Source organism: Triticum dicoccoides, chromosome 7B (assembly GCF_002162155.2).
Source record: "Triticum dicoccoides isolate Atlit2015 ecotype Zavitan chromosome 7B, WEW_v2.0, whole genome shotgun sequence".
Taxonomy (NCBI): domain Eukaryota; kingdom Viridiplantae; phylum Streptophyta; class Magnoliopsida; order Poales; family Poaceae; genus Triticum; species Triticum dicoccoides.
In genome coordinates, this window is record NC_041393.1 from 508093395 (window position 1) to 508100725 (window position 7331).

Sequence of the window (7331 nt, forward strand, 5' to 3'; positions counted from 1 at the left end):
TGTTGGTGTGTTGTTGCATTCGACAATTTGTTTTCATTTTTTATTTTATTTTGTATGCCATCATTTTTATCTTTTCTTGCTCATGATAAATTTTTGTGATGGCAATATGCACGCGTGCATCCTAAGTTGGTGTGGCGGCCTGGATAATTGGATATTTTTATTTTGCCTGTTTTTTTTAATATTTTCTTTTCCAAGAAAAACTTGTGGAGCCATTTTCCATGATGAGTCGTCAAATTAAACAAAAATTGGCTACATGATTTATAATGCATCGTGTATTTTACAGATGTAGCTATGAATAGCATTTTAGGATTTGCCAAAAAAAGGTTGAGTTACTGCAACCTAAAACTAGCTTAAATGTCTTGGTTTTCTAATAGCTTGCATACCAATAAAAGATGTCTCAACAAACAAGGAAAAAAGTCTTTTCAGCACATGAGAAAAGAGTACCTCGGAAATGGGGGAGTTTTCCTACGACAAAACTGTAGTCTTCAGTTTGTTGTTTTTAGGAAATAGTGTATTTTTTAGGTGAGGTTGTGAATTAGAATGTTAGTTTTTTCCTTGACAAAATTAAAAGAATGATGGTCGTCAGCCAGCCCAGCAGAACAACATAGAAGTATGGCCCAATGCAAGGCCCAAATACAGCGTGTGTGTTTTCATGTTCAATTTATCTTTTTGAGACCCCTATTTGCAAAATCACTAGGTCAGGGTTAACCCCTGCAAAGGTCACTGTCACGATCTACAAGTGGCGCACTGTCATAACCTTTTCGTAGATTCACCTATTTAAAATGGTTTATCTCTTGAACCATGCATCCAAATGTCGGACCATTTTCACTGTTGAATTTCCCGCATCGAGATCTTTGAACAAGATCCCATGTTATGATTTTGGATAATTGTAGATCTCACAAAAGCAAATCTGTGCCTCAATGAGAAGCAAATATGTTCTTCTTAAGGAAGCATAATTTTTTTATTTCAAAAAACACAGTTGTGCTTCGCGTAAACAAATCTGTACCTCCACAAAAAGCAAATATGTGCTTTCTTGTGGAGGCAGATTATTTTTTGCGAGAAGCACATTTTCTTTATCAAGAAGTTCTCGTGAAAAAAACATGTGTCTCCACGAGAAGCAAATATGTGCTTTTCGTGGAAATAGAAAAAAAATCCTTTCCAAAAAGCACAACTGTACTTTTTGCGGAAGTAAATCTATGCCTCCACGAGAAGCACTCATGGAAGCACTTTTTTTTCCTCCTTCTGAGAAGCAAAACTGTGTTCTTCGCATAAGCAAATCTTTGCCTCCACGAGAAGCAAATATGTGCTTCTAGTGGAAGCACACAATTTTCCTACACAAAAAATACTTGTGAAATTTTTTCTCCAAAATCTATGGAGATTCGAAAAGCTGAAAAGTATTAAAAAACTATCCAAAACCCAAAAACGCGTATAGAAAAACTAAAAAAAAACAAAATCCAGAGTGAGTGTCCAGCACATGACACGTGACGGTGGCTGAACGCACCACTTGGTGTGCTTTAAGGCACCAAAAGTGACCCCCTGAAGATCCCCGCGAGGTGTAACGTCCAGTTAATTGCTCACCCCTATTTGTGGCGCATCTATGCTATATCTCGCTCATATACCCGTTAAGCCTAGCGCTCAGCCACTCAAGGTCTAAATGGGCCGGCCCATTAGCAGTTTTAGGATGCGGTTGGTCCATTCCCAGTACAATAGCGCAATCACTAGTTAAGGAGTACTCCTTGCGAAGATCACTCCAACTTCCCAGTGGCGCGCTGCATTTGCGTCACTTGTCGCAACCTGGGAGTTTTCCCTTTTTTTCGTATATCCATTTATTAAAACGATTTATCTCTTAAACTGTGCGTCCAAATCTCGAACCGCTTTCGCCGTTGGATTTCTCGCGTCGTGATCTTCAAAACTAGATCCCATGTTGATAGGTTTTAACAAACTTTTTTTTACAAAAAAACCGGACGAAAAAACCGAACCAGGAGCACAGGTTTTTTCTCTTTCCGAAAGAGGCACGCCCGTGTCTCTGAAGAAATCACAACCGTGCCTCTCGGGGAAGCAAAACCACGGCTCTCGCGAAAAAAGTAGAAAACGCGTTTTTTTCGTTTCCGAGGAGGCACAGACGTGACTCTCGCGAAAGCAAAACCGTGACTCTCGCGAAAGGAAGAAAATAGAAAACACGTTTTCCCATTTCTGAGAGGCATGGCCATGACTCCCGCGAAAGCTCAACCGTGCCTCTCGCGGAAGCAAAATCATGACTCTCGCGAAAGGAAAAAAACAACAGAAAACTGCGTTTTTTTTCGTTTCTGAGAGGCACGACCGTGACTCTCGCGAAAGCAAAACCGTGCCTCTCCCGGAAGCAAAACAGTGACTCTCGTGAAAAAAAAAGAAATTGTGCTTTTTTGCACAATTTTTTTTCGAAAATTTATTTTGGTCGAAAAGCTTGGGAGGACCGGTGGAAAACCAAAACGTCGAAAAAAACCCGGAAAAACCGTTTAAATAGCCAAAAACGCGTGCAGAATAAAAAAATCCGGAGGGAGCGCCCAGAGCGCGACACGTGGCGAATGGCTAAGGGCGCCAAGTGGCGCTAATCGTTGCGAGGTTCCCGAAGGAGCGCTCCTTAATTAGTTGCTCTCGTACAATAACGAATTGATATTGTACTGGCTCAGACATATTTTTAATCAACTGGTTTTAAGTACTATGTCATTTTCTGTTATTTCCCAAAAATTAAGCTTGAACAAGAATAGTTTTTTAAAGTGAAGATTTATTAGCTAATTTGTAGAAATAGTGCAAAGCGCGAACATTTTATTTGCATGTTCATACAAAATAACGTCAGCATTTAAAAAAAATTGTGAACATTTTTTGGAAAAAAATTCATCTTTTTCAAAGTGTTCGTGAATTTTGATTTTTAAGGCATGAGCATATGCGATTTTTTTTCACTTTTCCCCTAAATAGGCGAACATTGCTTTTGAAAATACGAAGAGTTTACAGAATTTAATATTTCAAAATAATTCAGAACATTTGTTAGAAATTATAATATTCATCGAATAACTGAATACTTTTAGAACTTGTGAACATTTTCAAAAACTCAAAACTTTTAAAAAATGTATAGAATCATTTTTAAAACGTGGTTTTCTTTAGAAATTCCATGATTTTTTTCTAAAAGAAAAAAAGTGGGAAAATAACAAGAAAAATCAACAAAGTAGCCATGAATAAAATAAAATGGAACGATAAAAGTAAGATTAGAGCCTGCTAATTAGTTCCAAAAACCAAAAAAAGAAGTCATGCAGGAACCTTCAGACGGTGGCATTTCCTATCGGGCGCTTAAACGCGTTTGTTCGTTTCTGGCAAACCGGCGCACACCCTGCTCTCGCCTGGGCTTGGTCCATTTTCGTTTTTTTACGTTCTTCAAAAGAAGAAAAATAAGCGTGCATGGGATTTGATCTACTAACAGCTACAATCAGCAGGGTCACCGCACGTGAACCAACCTGTGTTTGGATGGTTAGAGAAACTGTTGTATCTCCAGCCCACCAGGGTTTAAATCCTGATGCTCGCATTTATTTCTGGATTTATTTTAGGATTTCCGGCGATGCGCGTTCAGTGGGAGGACACGTTCCCATCGACGACGAGGCGTCTAAGGTGACTTCATAAATCTCAAGATGATATGCCGGCTCAGTCTTTCGGAGGTGCTAATAGGGGTAGGATGTGCGTGTGTGCGTTCATAGGGGTAAGTGTATGCGCTTGTATCTGTACTGATGTTCAAAAAAAAAGCAGGGTCACCGCACTACTTGTGGCTACCTACTATTTTTTTCCTTTTTTTTCTGTGCGCAAACTTGCAACCCAGAAAAGATCACTCTAGTTTTTCTATTTCTTTGGCCGGTTTTCACTCGTTTTTTCTTCTTTCAGTTTTTGGGCCAGTTTTTATACATGAACTTTTTTAAAGTTTGAAATTTATTTTCCAAAACTGATGCATGTTTTTCAATATCGACAAACTTTTTGCAACTTCATGAACATTTAAAAAAAACGTTGAACTTTTTCTAAATTCGTCAAAACAAAAAAAAACAAATAACTTTTGTTCAAAAGCGATAAACTTTTTTTATTTTTAAATTTTTATAAATCTATGAACGTTTTAAAATTATATGATTTAAAAAATAAATGAACCTTTTCAAGTTAATGAACTTTTAAAAAAACTTAATGAACATTTTTCTGAAATTTGATGAATGTATTTTCATATCCGTGAAGTGTTTTCAAACTCATGATTGTTTTTCATTGTTGTTAACTTTTTCTTAAATTACTCTACTTGTTTCCTGTTTCATGAACTTGTTTTTAATTCATGAACTTATTTGAATACATTACCCTTTTTTCACTGGCCAACTTTTTTATGCATGTTTGTGAACTTTTTAAAAGTTTCCCATTGTTTCCAAAAATTCATGTTTTCAAATAATTCAAAAATCTAAGTGAGACACTTTACAATAAGTAGCGCGGCTACGTTGGTTCTTAAAACGATTCGCGCTGAAGTGGGTCACTAGCATCCAGTAGGTGTACTGGTTGGCCGAACTGGAAGATGAGTGTTAGGTTGCGAGTTTGATTCGTAGAGGGCTACTTTTATATGTGTGTTTTCAGGCTATAATACAAGTTTTTCTTTGTGCGTTTGATGGTGCCAAATAGGCGCTCCCTCAGACGATTCCTAAAACTTAAACCAATTCTTTCGGTATCGTAGCTATTGGGATGGCCCGGCCCAAGTGCACTGGAGGCCACAATCTCGGGTTAAAAAAACATTATTCAAATTCATGATTCACATTTTTCAAAACATTATGTAATGCATATTTTTGCAATATATATATTTAGAATTTTACCATGATGCTAGTCATGCATTTGAAAAATGTTAAATGTATACAGAAAAGCTGTTGACCATGCATACAAAAATGTATACAAAAAATATACAACGTGTGTGAAAAAATTTAATCATGTATTTATAATTTTTTACTCAAGATTAAAAAAATGTACAGCAAGTATTTGAAAATTGTTAATCAAGCATTTGAAAATATTAAATGTCAATAGAGAAAATGTAGACCATGTATTCAAAAAAATGTTAAACTTGCATTTGGAAAATATGAATTAGGTATAAAAAAAACTTGACCATGTATTCAAGATAATAAACTTGTATTTGCCAAATGTTAAATGTGTATAGAAAAAAATTTGACCATGTATTAGAAAATGTTAAACTTGCATTTGAAAAATGTTAAATGTGTATAAAAAATATTTAACAAGTTTTTGAAAAATGTTAGTTAAGCATTTGAAAAAAAAATTAAGTGTATATGAAAAATGTTCACCATGTATTCAAAAAATGTTAAATTTGTGTTTGAAAATGGTAATCAAGCAGTTCAAAAAAACCGTCAAATGTGTATAGAAAATATATTGACCTTGTATTAAAAAATGTTAACTTGATATTTCAAAAATGTTAATCAAGCATTTGAAAAATGAAAAAAATGCATTAGATATATACTAAAAAATGTGTATAGAAAAACAATGAAACCAGATAGAAAGCCGAAGAAAAACAAGAAATAAACAAACAAACTTGAAGAAAAAGAAAGAAAAAGGAAGAAAGGAAAACGCAGTGAAGACCAAGAAACAAATAAGAAAACTGAAGCAAAGCATTAAAAAAACAGAAAAAACCAATAAAAACAGGTGAAAAAACAAAACCAGAAAAACCAAAAAGAAAACAATGTGAAACCGGCCCATATCACCTCAAGTAAGTCGCGCCCTACTACTTCATCACCAACCCGACGTGAGCCCAGTGGCTAGTAGCACAACCAACCATCCAAGAGACCAAGGATTGAATTCCGAGAGCAACTAATTAACAAGCGCTCCTTTGGGAGCCTCACAACGATCAGCACCACTTGGCGCGCTCTCAACCATTCGCCACGTGTCGTGCTCCGGAAGCTCCCTCCCAATTTTTTTTATTTTTCCACACGCATTTTCGGCTTTTTAATGGGTTTTTCCCTGGTTTTGGTTTTCCACCGGTCTTCCCAAGCTTTTCGTCTAAAAAAAAATTCAAAAAAAAATTGCGCAAAAAAACACATTTTTTTTCGCGAGAGGCACGTCTTTACTTTCACGAGAGTCACGGCCGTGCTTCTCGAAAATGAAAAAAATGTGTTTTCTGTTTTTTTTTCCTTTCACGAGAGTCACGGTTTTGCTTTCGTGAGAGGCACGGTTGTGCTTTAGCGAGAGTCACGGCCCTGTCTCTCGGAAACGAAAAAAGCATGTTTTTTGTTTTTTTTGCGAGAGTCACGGTTTTGCTTCCGCGAGAGGCACGGTTGTGCTTACGTGAGAGTCACGGCCGTGCCTCTCGGAAATGGAAAAAATACGCGCTTTCTGTTTTTTTGTGAGAGTCACGATTTTGCTTCCGTGAGAGGCGCGGTTGTGCTTTCGCGAGAGTCACGGTCATGCCTCCTCGGAAACTAAAAAAACACATTTTCTCTAATTGTTTTTCCTTTCGCGAGAGTCACGGTTTTGCTTCCGCGAGAGGCACGGTTGTGATTTCATGAGAGGCACGGGCGTGCCTCTTTCGAAATAGGAAAAACCCGTGCTCCCGGTTCGTTTTTTCGTTCGGTTTTTTCATAAAAAAAAGTTCGTCAAAACTTATCAACATGGAATTTAGTTTTGAAAATCTCGACGCGAGGAATCCAATGGCGAAAGCGGTTCGAGATTTGGATGCACGGTTTAAGAGATAAAACATTTTGAATAAACGGATCTACGAAAAAAAGGAAAAACTTCCAGATTGCGACAAGTGCGCACATGCAGCGCGCCATTTGTCGCAACCTGGGGAAATTGGAGTGATCTTTGCAAGGAGTACTCCTCAAATAGTGATTTCGTTGAATTCCCACCTTTTAAGTGTGCGCTAATGGGTTGGCCCTTTACTTTAGACGCTTGCGGCGAGAGTTCCTACCGTCTCGCTTTAAGCGAGATATAGTCAAATAGGTGCGCAACCAGTCATTGTCTTCCCTATATGTGTAGTCCTAGAGCGGCCCAGTAAAACTAACTTTTTATATTTAATCAACATAAAAGAACATAACAAGTTTGGGAATTAGAAAAATAATGAAATTTGAAAAACAGTTGGGGGAAAATATTCATCATGCATTTGAATAATGTTCGTCGTGTATTTGGAAAGTTTCTGGCCATATTTGAAAACATTCATCAGACATTTCAAATTTGTTTAATGTGTTTTCAAAAAACGTGCACCTTACATTCAAGTAAAAACTAGGATTTGCAAATTTAAAAGAAAAAAAAACAAATGAAAAGAAAACATGAAAAGAAAAACAAAGATAAAT